At 43.8% G+C, this 18,670-nt stretch overlaps 1 pseudogene; it reads left to right on the plus strand.

Moving 5' to 3' along the window:
- Nucleotides 1-16,587, plus strand: part of LOC147723086 (uncharacterized) — a 53,065-nt pseudogene extending 36,478 nt beyond the window's left edge.
- Nucleotides 16,588-18,670: the final 2,083 nt, after the last annotated feature.

Here is an 18,670-nt window from a genome sequence, read left to right on the forward strand (position 1 = left end):
TTACTGGTGATGCTATAAAGACAAAAAATGGTTTTCAGTTTGTACATTCTTCAGGATTTTTCCATCCAAGTCTGCTTGAGAGTTTGTAGAACAATGGCTTTAGATCTTGCCCTCCCCTCTTTTGACTGTTGGTCTTGTTGCCTATATCTTCTGTTGTCATTTAACTGAACCTTTTTTGACTGCCGAAAGGGGTTCTGGTCCGACCGCTGGTTGGTGGAGATATTTTGACTATATCCTGGACCTGCCCGGCCTCGCCCAAAATGGCGCTGGTATAAATGGGACTCGTACCTCCTTGTTGTGTACTGGTTGCACAACCTTGATATCACGAGATACGTATGCAGTTTTGAAGCACATGGCGGGCGGGAATGAGAATTGATTGAATATTTCGACATCCCTATTGATATTAAGTTCTGATGTGTTATTGATTACTGTACTATTGAAAGTTCGAATTAACGTCACCCATGGTACTTGCCCGCAAATGTATATCTAGATAATTTTATTGTAAGTGGCCCTGTCGTATTTTAATTACAAAATGTACGTCCACCGATTCCGCAACTGTTAGACACCTTAGTTCTTGCAACCTAATGGCCCGCTCGTTGTGTTCCTCTACAGTGTAAATGTCTCCTCATCATATACGATTCCAGTTTGCTCCGTGGCCGGCCCACGTGGTTATAGGCCCGTATTTGTATACTGACATTTTCACAATAAAGGTTTTTAAAACAAAACATGGTAGTAGTATTTACATTGGTAAAGTTTTTAATTTTAGTCACTGTTTTCGAATCAGTAAAAGGCAAGTGAAATAAAGCAGTCCAATTACATGACGGATAAAAGGTATAATACGCAGGAACGCAGTAAAGATAAATGGTTAAGGGCTGTTGTGTTTTTTACTCATGCAACATAAAGTGATTGATAAGAATCTGATATTCGGGCGTATCGGCAACTAAGACAGCAGGCCGAGCATCTTTTGCTCAACGGCTCCGTCATGGGACGAAGAAACGCCCTTTTGCTAGAAAAAGGAATATATTTTACTTGCAGGACAGTTGTAAATTTTCCGGGAAAATACATTAGCCTGGAACATTATAACATATATGTTTAAGAAAAAATAATATTCGAAAGCAATAAAAAGCGTAATTTTTAGGTCATATGACCAAGCCTTTCATCATTAGTATAACAAAAGTAAAATGAACCAATGAAAAGTTTTATTAACAAGTCACATGACCTGTTATGCTTACGTTACGTGCTTCGCTCACTGGAGTACTTCCGGGTGCGCTAACGCGGCGTGTCATATAACGCATTACGTGACAACGTAGGTCCAGAATATAGTCAAAATGTCTCCACCAACCAGCGGTCGGAACACAACCCCTTTCAGCAGTCTAAAAAGTTCTGTTAAATGACAACAGAAGGGACAGGCAACAAGAACCATCAGTCAAAGAGGGGAGGGCAAGTTCTTCCCTACCGGGTCACGTTGGGGCGCTACCGGAACTGATCGAATTGGTAGTCTACAGTGTTTCTGGATGTTTCAGACTGAAGCTGGCGTTAGCATGAGAGCGCCACCATCTCGTATCTCAGTCGTGGCCATTCCACGAGCAATCATGGCAGCCGCTCCCCACCAGAAGCCTGCGGGAGTCGGGGGCCCCCAAGACTTTTGTAGAATCTTCAAGGCTCAGTGGACGCTTTCGAGAATGGGGCCCAAGCCCTAGCAGACAAGCGTCCGAGTTCCAAGGTGTCCCATGGCCATTTTAGTGGACCACGCCCAAATCTGAAGAGGCGTTTTGAGAGTCCTGTGGCAGCCGCCTATAGTTGCATCGCAAGAGCGGGAGCAACTCAACTACATGGTGAGCGAGACGCTGTAGTCGCAAGAGCGGGCAGTAAACAGCTGAATGGCGGAAGAGGCACAGTGTAGCAAAAGCGGGCGGAATGGCAACTGAAACGGTAAAGGGGCGCCCCACTACAGCGTGTCTTCAGGTCAAACGGATTGTGGGATAAGGTCCAGAATGGAAGAGTCATCAAAAGGCAAAAAGTTCCGCCGGACCCCGGGAGCCGGCCGCCTATGTCGGGGGCGCTCTTAGGCCACGCCAGGGCAACACGACTTGGGGAGGGGGCAGAAGTCAAGCGCACCCTCCCAGTCCGCGCCACCACACCGTATGTTGAAAATCTGAAGCCATCGTTCTACAAACTCTCAACCAGCCTTGGATGAAAAATCTTGAAGAATGCACAAACTGAAAACCAGTTTTTGTTTGCATAGCATCAGCAGCAACGCTTGCTATCAGAATGCATGAGTTTCATGCTCGATCGATTGAGCTAGCCGGATCAGGCAACAAAAAGTATAAAATAGTTATGTAAATAGTTATTTAATAAAATGTTTTACCCTGTTACTTTGCTGGTGTGTTGTATATATTTATAATATTTGCATATGGTTTATCGTTATTTTGGGCGGGGTGGGTGGCAGAGCCGAGCTGTCTTGCAGCCATCATTGTGTGGAGCTCAGTTCATCTCACTAGTTTCGTATTTCTCATGAAGGGTTGTTCCTAATGTTTCTATTTTAGCGAGGTCAAAAAGAGATCCCATTAGTGGCCTACTGATTTTGCTCGATTATTTTTTTTTTTAACACGATTTTTCACTATCTGCAAAGACTAAACAGAGTATTGCGGCTTTGTGCTTGTTAGTAAATAGAGAATGAACCAAGGAGAATAAATTCTAAAATAGTAAATGCTTGGATAACAATCAATCAAATGGAGAGACAAGCAGTCACGATGGATTACAACGGGGGCAAAGGCCTGCGTTAACTACCCTTCACTATCTGCAAAGAGAGAGTACTTCTAAGAGAAAAGAGGGGGGGGGGCAGCGTTTAAAGCACATCAGCGTGCATAAACACGAAAATGTTTTTTCCTATCACGTACTTGACATTTGACAGCTTTTGATATTTGTTATTAAAAAACCATTGAAATTCAATGAAAAAACCATAGGTTTTAGCCCATATATAGTTAGGGATTAGCATTTTCAAAACCTTATTTTACTTGCATAAAACCATTGAAATTCGCATATATAGTTAGATGCGCTAACTATATATCGCGCACCCGCAATCCACTGCTGATGATGTCACATATTACATCATTCATGACATGCTCAGTGACATCACTGATGACATCACTGATGACATCTCAAATGACATCACTGATGACATCACTGATGACAACATCCAGTGACTGTATGTTTCTGTAAAGTTAAAATATGTCTTACATATTGAAGAATGAGTGGATGTATAAGTGGTAGTGTGTGTATAGCTGTATATGCAAATAAAAGGATGTTCAATAGTTTATTTGCATGTGTGATTATGTGTGTGAGTAACTTTTGGATGACTGTTGGTGTGTAACAGGATGTATAGGTGTTTCACTACATATGATCAGTGAATATATGTATGAGTGACTATATAGAACAGTTAGTGAATGAGTGGATGTGTATATAGATGGTGGTATTACTGAATTGGTTGTTGTAACTGGTAAGGGTATCTCTATTTTTTTGAAAATTTTAGTTTCTATTTTTGAAAATGTGTTTCAAGGGTTACATTACACTGAAAGGAGGTCTGTCACTCTGTCACAAGGATGGTGTCATCAGTGATGTCACTGACCATGTCATGAGTGATGTAATATGTGACATCATCAGTAGTGCATTTCAGGCGCGCAAGTTATAGTGAGTCCAACTAACTATAACGTGGGAATTTCAATGGTTTTATGTCAGTAAAATTTCCAGCTAACTATAACTGGTGTCAAACCTATGTTTTTTTCTGTGAATTTAATAGGTTTCTTAAATGCTAATTCCTAACTATAACTGGTGTGAAACCTATGGTTTTTCTGTGAATTTCATAGGTTTTGTAAATGCTTATTCCGAACTATATATAGGGCCTCAAACCTATGTTTTTTTCAGTGAATTTCAAAGGTTTTTTAATAGCAAATATCTATTGCTATCAAATATAATATTTTTTATAATGAATCCTATATTATATATTTATGTAATACTATTTTTTTTATGTATATTCTTTTTTTATTTTATTTTTTTGCCCTGGAGCGCTCTTGGTGCGCGTACCGGTGTGCGCACCGGAAAGCACAGTCTTGCGGCGCGCCCCGGTGCGCGTACTGGTGAGCGTCCCGTTTGCGCTATTGCCGCGAACGAAAACATCATCGTGACGTATCGCATAGCTGCGTCCGTGTGATACGCACGGCGTAAGCGCATCCGGAAGCACCCGAGCGCATATGATCGCGCTACGTAAGCACGTCGGGTCATGTGACCTGAAAATAACACTTTTCATTGGTTCAGAACAGTTTTTTTTTCCAAATGATGAAAGCCCCCACTTTTTTTCCTCATTCTCACTTTGTACTTTGACTGAGGAAGACCTGTTTGCAGACCTATTTGTACTGAGAAATGGCTACAGTAGCAGCAGCAGCAGGAGCATCTCAACCACCACGACAATTAAAAATTACCACCACAACACCACAGTGGTGGATAAGAAGTAGCAGCAGCAGCAGGAGCATCTCAACCACCACGACAATTAAAAATTACCACCACAACACCACAGTGGTGGATAAGAAGAAGAGGAGGAGGAGGAGGAGGAGAGGCGGTTCCTGCCTGAAGATAATACCCCCTATAAACCAAAGGAGCACATTGTCTGGGAGTTTTTCAAAATCCCAAGGGGCCTAAAGAAAGTTAATGCTCCAAAAGTTACATGTCTGATCTGTGGCACTGTACTTTCCAGGGGGAACCCTGCCAAAAAGTATTCTTTTGGCAACAATACTATGATTGGCCACATGCAACGCCGGCACCTAAACAACTATGCTGCGGCAGAGGTCAGAGAACTGACCAGAAACCCTCCCCAATCTTCTCTCAGCACCTCCCAAAGTAAACAACCCACTCCATCGGGTCCAGAGACAAGGGAGATGGTCCCAAATATCCAACCCCAGTTTGGAGATTTTAAAATAGTTTGTAAATTTTGCGGGACTACAATTTGCTATGGAGAGCAAAGTATTAAACTGATTAACCGTGCTGGAGACAACCACAAGTGCAAAAACAAACCTTAATTTTTTCCTGTTTTTTTTGCTCCAGTTGAGCCGTTTAATTCCCTGTTTTTGTTTGTTCCCATAAAAATTACAAAAAAAAATAAAATTGTTCATAAAAGCCAAAAAAAGTGAAAAATGTTCTAAAAAACAATACAAAAAATATAAAACAACAAAGAATAAAAAAAACTGTTCTTTTTAGAACTACCTCCAATTCATAAAAAAAATGCTACATTTTTTTAAAACTGTCTTTCTTTTTTCCCAATGGTATGCTCCCCGGTACGCTCCGCGGTGCGCGTACCGGGTGCTCCCCCCGCGCAAACCGAAAAAACCTAGGGGGTCAGGGGGGTCTACCCTGCCCCCTTTTGGCAATTTCCCCCTTTGTTTTTGCCACCTCTTGTGATCCTACCGAGACACAAGATGTTGGCCGCTCCGGACTGTTTGGAATGTTGACAGTCAATCTGCTTTCCGCTCGCGAACTCGGGTAGCGTGCTGGAGCGTGCCCCGGTGCGCGTACCGGGGCGCGCTTATAGATATATATTTTTTTAACCTAAATTACTCAAAATCCACTGGAGTACATATCTTGAGACATAACAAAGGCACATCGGGCTACCAGTCCCTACAATTTTGCCAAGTTTTGTGAAAATCCATTCAGCCGTTCGGGCTAAAAGTGAGTCCAACCGCCCTATGGAAATTAACATAGGGAAAACATGTTTTGGGACCCCCCTTTTATCTCGGCCCCCGCTTGATGAATCCCCCCCAAACTTTCAGGGAAGGAGCAGAGCGCAGCGAGGCAAATTTAAGGAAAATTACAGGCAGATTCCTCAACCAGCGCAAACGTTATTCCCAATAGAATGTTGCAGATTTCCTATGGAAAACAATCTTAACTATAACTACCTACTGGCGACCGCCAGTAGGTAATATATATATATATTTTTTTTTTGACATGATATTCTGACCGCACAATATTTTTGGTTCTGATAATCTGTTAGTGATGCCTGCATGCCTGCTCAGAAGCACAGAGACAGCACCAAACAAAAAAACACAACAATGCAGCAACAAACCACACTGTATCCACAGAATTGTCCAATACCAATGGCACACAAGCAAAACTCATCAATAAAACCACACAACTGAGCAACATCATATCAGCCCGAATCAATTTTACAGTAATACACCAACAAACGACTACATTGCCACAGTAGAACTGTATACTAGTGTGTGATTGTGAAGTTGTGTTATTCAGGTAGATTGCCTTGTGTTTCTGGGTCATATATTTTTTCATTGTGCTCTGTTGTTCTAGTGGTTTGTATTGCTGTAATGTATATTGTTTTGCTGGTGTTGTTTTGTAGTGACAAGTCCTACTTTCTATGGTTATTCAGTTATGTTTTATTCTGATTTATGGGATTTTCCTGTTTTGTGTTGCATGTCTGTTTTGTTTTTGTGTTGCATTTTTCTTTCACATTTTTCTGTGTATCGCCAAACCAGAATAGGATATATTCTAGTATTCGGGTGTGGTGCTGTTATGTAAAAGTTTATTGCATTTTGCGCCTTGTTTGCAGTTTGTTGTGTCATTTCTGTGCTGGTCTGTCACTTTTTGTTGTAATATTGTGTTGAAGTACCCTGATGGTCGTATTTATGAGAGGCTTTTGCCGCAAGAGCGCCACTTTTTCTGACAATCCGGCGGCACAAACCTTTCAACCATATCTGTAAGACCATGCAAAGCCACTTTGAGTGGCTTTGCATGGCCTCATACACATGTAGTAAGGTAAAGCAGCACAAGTCGCTACATTGCGCTCCTCTACGCAAGGGAGTTGCAGTGGTTTTTTCCACGCAACACCCATGGGTTTTGATGCTGCCCCAGATTTATTTAATCATGTAAACCTGTGGCAGTGCTAAAACCTTATGCTTACCCAGAGCAGGCGTTATAAGGAGACATATTTTTATTTCTTATCCTCTTTCCGTGTGTGATGCATTCTTCAACACACATAAAAGAGGAAAATGTCTCCCTGGATTGTTTTTTGTGCAGGAAGGTGCCCCTTCCTGCACAAAAAAAATCCTGGATGCAGCTCAGACGCCCTTGCACCATTGTGCAAGGGTGCCTGCATTGGCACTAGGCAGCAAATTGTGCACCAGCACAGGGGGAAAGGACAGTAATGCACTATAATGAACCGTATTTCACAAATATGGTGCAATCCTGCCCTTTCACATTGGCCTAGGGCAGCATAGCAGGAAGTCATGTGGCGCAGCCCTATGCCAATTCCGCATAAGTGTGGCCCATTGGGGCATATTTATGAGAGCCTTGCATACCTTTTGCACCATGTAAAGTGGTACATATGAGACACATGACTCTCATTAAGTTTTATGAATCCACGCAAAGCCACCCTGCATGGCTTTCAGTGGCCTCATAAAGCATGGGTAAGGTGACGAAGCGCAAATCGATGTATCACCTTACTCTGCACTTGTGAGGATTTCCATGGGTGTAAAGAGAAAAAACATGTTATTTCTCCTACTTCTTCCTCTTTCCATGTGTGCTGCAGAATAGAAAGAGGAATGACAAGATTATTTTTGTACAGGAACGTACCCTTTCTTGCACAAATCCAATCCTGCCAGCAACAGAGGCACCCTTGTACCATGGTGCAAGGGTGCCTTTATTGGCCCTAGGAATGCATCGTATTGTTCAAATATGGGGCATTCCTGCCCTTTCACTGGAGTACCCCATGTAGGGTAGCGCAGCGCTTGCCAGTGCCAAAATGCCATGAATTAGTCCCATTGTTTTTTAAAGTGTTGTACTGTGACTCTATAATCTTTATGTTGTTATACTGCATTCTGTTTTTGTTCTTTTGTATTTTCTTATTGTGTTGCCTTGTGTTCTTCAAGTACTTGTCATTCAACAGCAACAAATTACAAGCAGGAATGAAAAGTAAACTGGACAATGAGAAAGAGCCATGTTGCATACTGTCATTTCTATTCCATGTCCTTCGTTTGGCCACAGTGCAACAAATAGAAGGCTGTTGAGAATCTGGGTTCTAGGTAATCAAATAATGTTATTGGAATGAACTGGTGCTTGCTCTCACTCCACCACTCATGGTAGTTGATAAATTAAGGTATGGGTAGTACCAATAGATGACAGGTTAACATCATTCAGGCGAAGATAGCACACTATAGGGCTCATTACGATTATGGACAGACTTCCGTCCGTCCGCCATTGTTTTGGATTTGGGACCGGCCACCCATGAGCCGTCCTCCCCACAATCCGAATTACGATGCGACTGCCACCGCTGTGGTCGCATCACCTATATTTTGCATTGTGGCGGAAATGCATTCAGCAGGCCCTACCGCAATGCAAAAATAAAAGGCACTTGCAGATCCCTGCAATACGTGGCAGACACCATGCAGTGCCTGCCACATGGTGCAGGAATATGTAGCGGGTACCATAGGTGCCCCCCAGTGCCCTAGACCCAGCCCGAGGGATTAAGGGGGGCCCGCTACAGGCCCCCAAATCCGTTTCCGCTATTCGTTTTGCTGCGGTTTGTCTGCCACAAAACGAACGGAGGAAAGGAATATCAAAATTCCTACGTTGGTGCCTGCAAGGTACTGCCGCAATGTTGAGCTATGTTTCTGTTCCGACAGGCGGTCAGAAAAGGACCGCCCATCAGAACCGTGGCAGGCGGTCTTTACGACCTCTACGCTTACCCAACGATACCCCCACCATCATAATATGGCGGAGAGAAAACAGCAGTACGATGGCGGAAGGACCGCCACCGACCGGCTGTTGGTGGCGGCCCTTCCCCCATCGTAATGAGTCCCTATGGTTTCTTTGTTAGAAAGCTGTTGAGTCCATGCTTGTGAAACACACCAGAAAGATTGGAGGTGCTTGATTATTTGGATACATATTTATTCAGTTAAATATATGGAGAACAAGTTGTAAGGTCCTGAAATAAAACATTTTTATTGGTTCTCGGCACCCATCATGTCATTCAGTTTGGTATTTGCAGTACTTACCCATCAAAGTCTAGCAGTAGTGACACTTTTTATGTCCACTTTATTTTTAAAAAAAAGAAATTTGCAGAAGCAAAACCTCTGAAAACTGCATTTCCCAACTTGAGATGGGATTAACTGGGAAAGTCTTTGTGTTCAGGAAAGCAGGTGCCCGTGCCAAGACAGTCATCTGGATTATATAGTTGCATAGCACTCCAGGTACTATTTTTTTTTACTTTGTCAGCTCCTCAATTTACAAAGATTGCAAAGTTTAAATACAAAAGGACAAGAGAAGGTTAGTGTTAGCAGCCACACATGACAGTAAAGAAAGCTCATGCTGCCACTCCTGTATATGTGTTACAAAGTGTACAACACACCTTTATGCAAGTCCTAAACTAAAATTCACTGCCATATCAGATTAAATGTGCTTGTCAATTGCCTAGGTTCAGGTTATCAAAAGGAAACTGGGCTGTTCCTGGGGATTCTGAGTGTAAGAGGTCACTGGTGTGTTTAGAGGTGGGCTTGTGCGAGACCTACCAATGGGTATCCAATGTGTTGGATATAATGGCCTCACACACCCTTGCAGGTGTCATGCTTCATCATAGGCAATGCTCCTCGTTGGGTAGGGGTTGCAATCACCAACGGGCAACACCTCATAGAGGGGCACTTTAGCGAAGATCTTTTTTCCAACTGCCTATGGGTGAAGTGCGGGTTTGGGGCCAAGGAAGTGTAGACAGTGTGGTGAATTAAAATGGAGCAATAGGTACCGGAAAACAACTTTATTCTGGTGGCCCTTTGCTACAAAATAAAAACAGGAACTAGTCTGTACTAGCTAGGACTATAGGTGTCCACGTGTAAGACAGGACTAGAATGTGAATGGTGTGGTCGACATGTTTCTTGCTAATAGTACAGTCACATGCGATTCTTCAGGACCTTAGTTGTGTTTACACTACTGTCAACAAAAACATGATCTAGATAAGTATCAGTTTACCATAATCCATTTTATAAAGGGAAAAGGATACCTGTTTGATACTATTTCTTGCCTAAAGGTCAGGAATTAAATGTGTAAACAGTGCCCAGCGGGTCGTCCATCAGGGAAGAAGCCTCTGTATCTAAGGTTCTCGCTCCTGTGGTCGTGTGAGTGCGCCTACCCCTCTCCGCTGGGACCGGATAGCCAATGAAATGCCTGTACATGGGCACATAAGACGCCCATTTAACATTTATTATTTCAACTGAAAAAATATGTTTTTTACAGGGAAGTTTGGTGTTAAGGGGCAAGATGGGGGTCGCTATGCCATCCTGAGGGAGTAATAAAATGTGAGAAAGAAAACTGACCAGCTAGTAATAAATTGTGTTGACTGCTCAGTGAACAAATATGTGTAAATCTGTTTGTTTAGAGGGGGTGTGGGAAGGATGGCACTTGGCTCTGTGCATGCCTTGACTTGGCTAAGATTTGTTCAACCTGGAGGCGTGAATCATTGCAGTGATGCCACGCTTTTGGGTGCAGAGTGTGTGTTACTGTGGAGAACAGAATTTTGCTTTGGTCATTATTCACATGGCCCAGGGAGGGTTGAAAGTCCTCCATTAACCTCAATAGCTGAGGGCAGAGCAGGCCATATGAGACAATGTTGATGTGGGTGTGTCAGTGACCTCTTCCTCTTCTAAGACCAAGCAACTCTTGTTTATTTTACAATGGTAGGTGGGAGGGGTCTGATGGAGGAGTCCAACTCCAACAACTTCCTTCCAGGTTTGTGCTACTGTAGTCCAGTCATAAGGAGCCCAGGAAGAACATTCCGTAGGTGAGTAGGTTAAAGAGGCTTTGTCTGAGATTGTTAAAATCAAGAGAGATGGTTTTTACCACGACCGAGCACTCTCCAAGGCCTTTTATTCTCCAGCTGCCCTGGAGTTCTAGCTCTGCCCTCAGACGTATTTTAGTACTAGGTCAGTGGGGGCAGATCAGACTACAGAACAGGCTAATACAAAAATGATTAATTATGTTATTTCACCTAATGTTAAAATATTGTGCACATTTTAACACGTTTGTTTTTGTTGCTATGAGTTTTCTTTTGAGCTTTTTGGACAGAGTTTATGAAAGTCAAATGTAATGATTATTTCATTATGCTTTGGGAAGAAGCCATTATCAAAACCCGTTTAAAAAAATTAAAAGCTTAAGTAAAGAACAAACGCATCTTTAACTTTGCCCCCGATTACATATATGAACTCATGGAGACCGGATGCAGACAAGAGTATGAAAGCCGAAGCCCAGGGAGAGGGTTTTGCATGAGAGGAAGAGGGGCAAGCACGGGGGAAGAGGAGCTTGCACAAGGGGCAACAGGGTGAGCTGAGCTGGTCACTTAGCACAGCTGGTCTGTAGCCCGGCGTGGTTCTCTCCAAGGAGTGACAGTGGGTATTCCATTTCTAACAGAGACAGATGCCCAGTTTGTCATGTGGACACTGGCAAAGGGCGCAACTGGGCACTGTCAGCACAGAGTGGGCTGATGACGGAGTGGGATTCTGACTGGTAGGCCACTGGTATGGCATTGAAACGCATTTTGAGGTCCAGGTATGACTTGTGCTTCACATGTATGATGCCACCGTCTACCCTTCAAACATGTTAGGATAAAACAGAGCTGATTTTGACTGGAGGCAGTGGCAACCCCTGGTCCCCATCATTCTGGCCCCCCTCTCTTGGCCCTTCTCCCATTCCCTCTCATTCAGTTAAGACCCTTGGTATCACTCTCAATCATCATTTGACACTCCACACCCACATTAGCTCTGTTGTTTCTTCTTGTTTCTTTACCCTGCGCATTATTAGGAAAGTATCCCGATTTTTCTCCCCCTCTGCACTCAAACTGATTGTAATGGCCATGGTCTTATCCAAGATCGATTATGGGAACATTATCTATAATGGTGCCCCCGCCTATGCACTTTAACGCCTTCAGCTGGTGCAGAACCAGGCAGCCCGCCTGGTGCACGGCCTATCTAAATATCATCACTCCTCACCCCTTCTCAAGGCCCTTCACTGGCTCCACATTAAACAACGAGCCCTTTTCAAACTCGGCTCCCTCACCCTTCAGGCCCGGGCGGGCACTGCTCCTGCTTTCATTAATTCTGCCATCACCAATTACAGCCCTCCTAGAGACCTACGTTCCTCCTCTAAATCCTTATTAGTTATCCCTCGCTTCAAGAAAAAACGATCGGGAGGACAGAAATTCTCGGTCCTTGCGCCCACCTTCTGGAACACTCTTCCGCCCCCGTCAGATCCTCCCTCTCCTACATGGAGTTCCACAAAGCCCTTAAGACTTTCTTGTTTCAGCAAGCTTTTAGCTTATAGTCCCCGGTGCCCTCCCCAGTTCAGAAGTCCGTCAGCGCCAAGAAACTGCATAGTGAACGTGCACTCTATAAATTGCTAAAAATTCAAAAAATTCAATTCAAATTAGAGGGAGGTGAGCAATGCCCATGCAGTTCAGCATCAGTGAAGAGCTGAGATGTCTTCAATGAGCTGACTTCACAGCAAGTGGGCACTTCCTATTGGAGGCTTTTCATCAAACTGAGTCTTCATGCTTTGCAGTTGCGTCTCACCACATGTTGTCACATAGGGCTATATTTCAATAATATAATAAAGTCAATAAAAGGAGCAAAAAATGCTCGATTTTGTGCCAGAATGAATGCTTAATTGAATATGTATATGAAAATGCACCTTGAGTTTCCAATATTGTGGTGTAAAAGCCAGAGCTGCCGACTTCAGGGCTGGGGGAGCCGGGTTTGAGTCTAGGCATTGTATCAGCTCAACATCCTTGACCCTGCGCCCAATGGGAACAGTCCAGCCCGAACTACCAGGCCAGGTCCTCCCTGGACTGGAAACAAACATCCTAGGACCAGTTTCGGGCTTTCAGCCCTCATCAGCCAGGATAGCTTGACTCCAGTGGCATGGAGAGCACAGGACCCACATCTGGGCATACCCATCCCACACGGGGTGACAAATGCAAAAAGAACAATTGATGGACAGAATGCAGAGCAATGTCGTGCATTCACCCCAGTACAGAGATCTGTGTCTAAATGCATATTTTGTTGCTCACCATGCCATTCCAGTTTGGACTCAGCCATATGCAAATCAGTCTTGACCCAGCGCCCAATGGGAACAGTCCAGCCCGAACTGCCAGGCCCTCCCTGGACCTGAAACTAAGTGCCCTAAGTGGGATGGGTATGCCTAGACATGGGTCCCTTGCTAACTGTGCCCTGGATTCAAGCTAGCCTTGCTGATGAAGGGTAAATCCCGGAAGCCGGTCCCCGGATGCTTGTTTCTGGTCCAGGGAGGACCTGGCTTGGCAGTTTCGTCTAGATGTTCCCATGCGGCACAGGGCCAAGACTGATTTGCATATGGCTGGGTCTAAACTGGGGTGGCAGGGTGAGAAAAAGAACGATGGATGTAACCCAAATCTCTTGACTGGGTGTGAGTGTATGATTTATTCAGCAGTCTGTCCATCATTTGTTTGCGTAGTACTTTTCACCCTAAGTGGGATGGGTATGCCCAGACGTGGGTTCCTTGCTCACTGTGTCACTGGATTCAAGCTAGCCTGGCTGATGAAGGGTAATACCCAGAAACCGGTCCCAGGATGCTTGTTTCCGGTCCAGGGAGGACCTGGCTTGGCAGTTTGGTCTGGACTGTTCTCATGAGGCACAGGGTCAAGACTGATTTTCATACGGCTGGGTCTAGACTGGGGTGGCATGGTGAGCAGATGAATGATGGATTTAGCACAGATCTCTCAACTGGGGGTGAATGGATGATTTATTCAGCATTCCGTCCATCATTTGGTTGCATAGCACTTTTCACCCTAAGTGGGATTGTTGTATGGCGTTTTAGATTCCGAATGGATTTTCCCGATTTGTGCCCTTATATAAGTACAATTCACGTTGCCCTTATATAGGCATAGACATCAAGCCCATATTTAGGCATAGTCTATGCAATCCAAATACAGGCATGGCTACTTCCATCCATTCACCAAACGTCACAACGATTTCTTGGAAAACCAGCTTAAGCTGTTAGAGACTTCCCCTTGCTTGAATATTGATTTCTCAAAGAACTTAGTTAGTTTTACAATGAACAGCTATTCCTTAAGGGTTCATTCATGACGTTCATATGCCCGACTTTACGTCAAACATGGAATTCCTAAACACCTTCAAGGTATAAATATACCTTCACTTGCTATAGCAAAGCACCGTAGTTCAGAGCAGTTCGACGACCTACTTTCCCGACGCAGCTCGCTACAGCAAGTGCCGAAGGAAGCCGACTCTCCAGTTGACACACTGATCAGGTAGCTGCCCTCTCCTGCAGAGACTCCAGCTCCAGCAGTGTTTCTGACTCCCCTTCCCCTCGAGTCACGAGACAGAGATACCAGACCTCCTTCAATCTAAGGTATGGAGCTGATAAGAACCTAGAGAAACCTTTAGTTAGATTTTTGGCAGAAACTAAACCTATGCTAAAGACCAAACTTACTTCTTCCCTTGTACTAGACCCAGGTTAGGTAAATTGGGGTAGGCGTATTTTAGAAGCACCAGTTGAGTATTTTAGCCTGTGTTATTTATATATGTATTTTCATATGGCTTAGAAACCATACAATGCTATTACAGTATTATTTCATAATATTATTCTCTCTGTACGCATTATACTTTGCATTCTGTCCAACGATTGTAGCAGTTCACCTCTCTTGCAGGCGAAAGAAGACTGTTCAATAAACCTTTTATTGAAAACGCCCCTCTCTATTTCTCTGTAACTCTGCAGAAACGAAGCATGCACAATTGACTGAGTGAAATACTTATCTATTGTTTCTACGACTATGAAGATATTTTCCAGTCCTAAGGAAACAAAGTCGTCATGTTTATGCGGTTGTTAGAAACTAATCCCTTCTCGTGAATTCGAGAAAGTTTCTAGTGACCTCTGAGCTAGCTGGCACTCACAATTAAGTTTAGTATATTCGATAGGGACCTACTGACCTAAGTCGTACGTCATATCTATAGGATATATTATTCCAATGCGCAGAGCCTATTGGGAATATAGGAACTACACTACAGGATGGGTATGCCCAGACGTGGGTCCCTTGCTCACTGTGCCACTGGATTCAAGCTAGCCTGGCTGATGAAGCGTAATACCCAGAAACCGGTCCCAGGATGCTTTTTTCTGGTCCAGGGATGACCTGGCTTGGCATTTTGGTCTGGACTGTTCCCATAAGGCACAGGGACAAGACTGATTTTCATATGGTTGTGTCTAAACTTGGGTGGCATGGTGAGCAAAAGAATGATGGATTTAACCCAGATCTCTTGACTGGGGGTGAATGTATGATTTCTTCAGCATTCCTTCCATCATTTGTTTGCCCATCATTTGTTTGCATAGCACATATGTACAGGAATGTACATAAACAAACCATGGCATTTTGCATTTTCCATGTGTGCTAAAGAAATATGTTTCTTCTTGCTTCATGTGTGCTGAAGAAATATGTTTGTTCTTGCTTGATTTGCCATGAGTGCTTCACTAATGCACAGCTGATTTTCCACTCCTAATATTTGCCAAACAGGCTAATATGTAAAAACTCCAGGTGTAAGTATCATCTACGCATGTCACAATATAAACATGTAAATACTTTCAGAAGTGGAATTTGTATTCACTGTGCTCTTCTTGTTCACAGTGCTTGCCATCACCCTAGCCTCGGTGTTCGTGAAATTGAGGTCTAGCAAAGATGAGAAGACAGATGAGGGAGTAAATATGACCACTGGAGATGTGCAGGTAGAGAAAGATGGCAAATGGGTAGAAGAGTTAAAGAGGGCAGAAGAGTGGCAGACCATGGAAGAGGTGCACTATTTTGGAGAAGCCCAGAGGGCAGAAGAGGAGCATAAGGCAAGTGTGGGAAGAGGAGACACATAATGCAATGGTGACGCAGAGGGCAGAAGTAGCACAGAGTGTAGAAGAAGCACGGAGAGCAAAGGAGGTACATATAGAAGACTATACGTTGAGGGCAGAAGAGGCACTGAGAGTAGAAGAGGCACGGAGACCAGAGGAGGCACGAAAGGCAGATAAGGTACGGCGGGCAGAAGAGGCATAAAGAGCAGAGGAGCAACAGAGGGCAGAAGTGGCACAGACAGCAGAGGAGGCATGTAATGCAGAATAGGCATGCAGGGCTAAAGAGGCACAGAAAGCCAAAGATCGGAAGGCAGAAGAGGCATGGAGAGCAGAGGAGGGGCAGATGACAGGAGAGGCAAAGAGAGCAGAGGAGGAATGGAGGGTGAAAGAGGCTCGGAGAGATGAAGAGCACAGAGACCAGAGGAGGCACATAAGGCAGAAGAGTAACAGTGTGTTGAACAGGTATGGAGATCAGAGGAGGCAAGTGGGGTGGAAGAGGCACAGAGAGCAGAGGAGGCACGTAATGCACAATAGGCACTCAGGGCTAAAGAGGCACAGAAATCTAAAGAGCGGAAGGCAGAAGAATTGCAGAGGGCAGAAGAGGCATGGAGAGATGACTTTATCAACCAACACAGGAAAGAGGCAGAGATGTGTTACAGGTAGCAAACCCTTAGAGGGCCTATTTCCATTGGTTGGGTGTGCTAGGCTCAGGGGTCATTTTGCAAGCAGACCAGTTTGAGGAATGCACACATTTTTTATTTTTTTCTAATGTTTCTTCATGTTTTTGCTTTAAAATGCTCTGTTTAGATCCCCTTTTTTCAACAATTTACAGTAAAAATGGGGTGTAAAAAACACTATTTGAATCCATTTTTTTCAATAACTTTCTTGCTGTCGAGAATCCCCCTGCACCCTCCTTTTGCACTTCAGGCTTGCTCACTTCATTCGCTCGCTCATTATACTCAGGTACATCTTTTTGCCCCACTGCTTTAAAAATACACCAGCTACCACTGGTTATGTACAATTTCTTATATTCCCATCCGACTATCTTCTGGCACCTAAATTTGTACTGTCTTGAATAGTTCTGTGATTTCTCTTGGGAATTTCAACAAGTGGCATTCCTCATCGTACTGCAAGATTGTTCAAACTGAAATCGACAACAATCATGTCACATCCTATTTTGTGTGAGTACTTTTCCTCCCAGGCAGGTCAGAGCAGTGAAATCTGGACTTCAGCATCGCAAAACAGCATTTGATGATCCCTGTTGACTATCAGTAGGGTGAAGTGAAGCATTCTTCAGCAGGTGTTTTGGGATTCGTAAAGTCATCAGTCAAGTTCTTATGGCATTCACCTGGTCACCTGGGGCCTCATTTATTAGGCTGTGCGTGACTTTTACGCCGCCGGTGCATCTCTTTTTGTGACGCACCAGCAGCGTAAAAAATGTGCCTTGTTGCACCATAATTACAAAGTGACGCATCTAGGTAAATGCGTCACTTTGTAAACCCCTGCGCCACATTATAACTGCCCCAGGTATAATGTATGGAAGGGGGGACGCTTTGACACAAGAAAGGGTCATGGAAGTGACGCAGTGAAATCTATAAGATTTCACTGCGCCATTTCTTGGCCGCTAATGCATCAAAATCTTACGCCTGCTTCATGGCAGGCGTAAGACTGACGCAGGCACTAACAACATGGGACTTGCCCATGTGAAAGTACACATTGCTGGAGTTGCGTCACTTTTGTGACACACTCCAGCAATGCATCACTTTTGCGCCATATAGATACATCAGAAATACTGACGTATCTGTAACTCCTTGCGCCATGATGCATCATACTGTAAATATGACGCATCATTGGTGTCGCAAGTAGAGCGCAGTGAAAAGTGGCGCATCGCTGTTTTCACGCAGCAATGCGTCACTTTTCATAAATGAGGCCCCTGGTACGGGGTGTGGGGCTTACACTCATGATGCAAGTATTAGAGAAATAAATATCAAAATTAATTTAACACACGTCATTAACTACACATTAGAAATAAACGAGTGAATGACAGATCATTATATGAACCGCAACCAAGATAAAAACCTAAACGTTGACTGTCAGCCATACTATTCTAGTTCTCTGTTGCCTAACAAACCCCTCCTCACCCCCCTTCCACCGTCCTGGAATCCACTCCTCCGGCTGCTCAAACAGTGAAGAACATTGGCACAACTATGCTTTAATCCCACAAATGAACCAACGGTTTCAGAAGTGCCACAACTTCTGTGGCGACTAAGAATTAACCAAAGAATAATGTTTACATCAGTTTACATTTGCCAAAATAAAAAAACATTGTACCAGTGTTCCTTCATAGAAAGGAGAGAAGATGCCAACCTACCCTGCATTATAGTTCCTCCACCGAGTTTGCATATACTGCAATTATGGCTGCCTGCGCTGACACCAATTGCTAGATTAGCAAAAAAAGTGTTCTTATGTATCAATGCATTTCCAAAAAGACACAGAATATACAAGAACCCCTCTACTACACCACACTCTTGATTTTCTGCCAAACATTTTGGGACGAAGCAATGTATTGTCGATCAGGAAACAAGAAGATTTTAAAAACAGGTAATGCTACTTGTGAACATTGCTCAAATGCTCTTACTATTTTGGGATATTATTGTGAATGATTCAAGAACGTTCATTTTGCAAATACCCCGGTGCCATGTCCAAGTTATTGCTGATAACTTAAAGAACTGGTATTTTCATGCTA

This window comes from Lissotriton vulgaris, chromosome 4_1 (genome assembly GCF_964263255.1).
Source record: "Lissotriton vulgaris chromosome 4_1, aLisVul1.2, whole genome shotgun sequence".
Classification (NCBI taxonomy): domain Eukaryota; kingdom Metazoa; phylum Chordata; class Amphibia; order Caudata; family Salamandridae; genus Lissotriton; species Lissotriton vulgaris.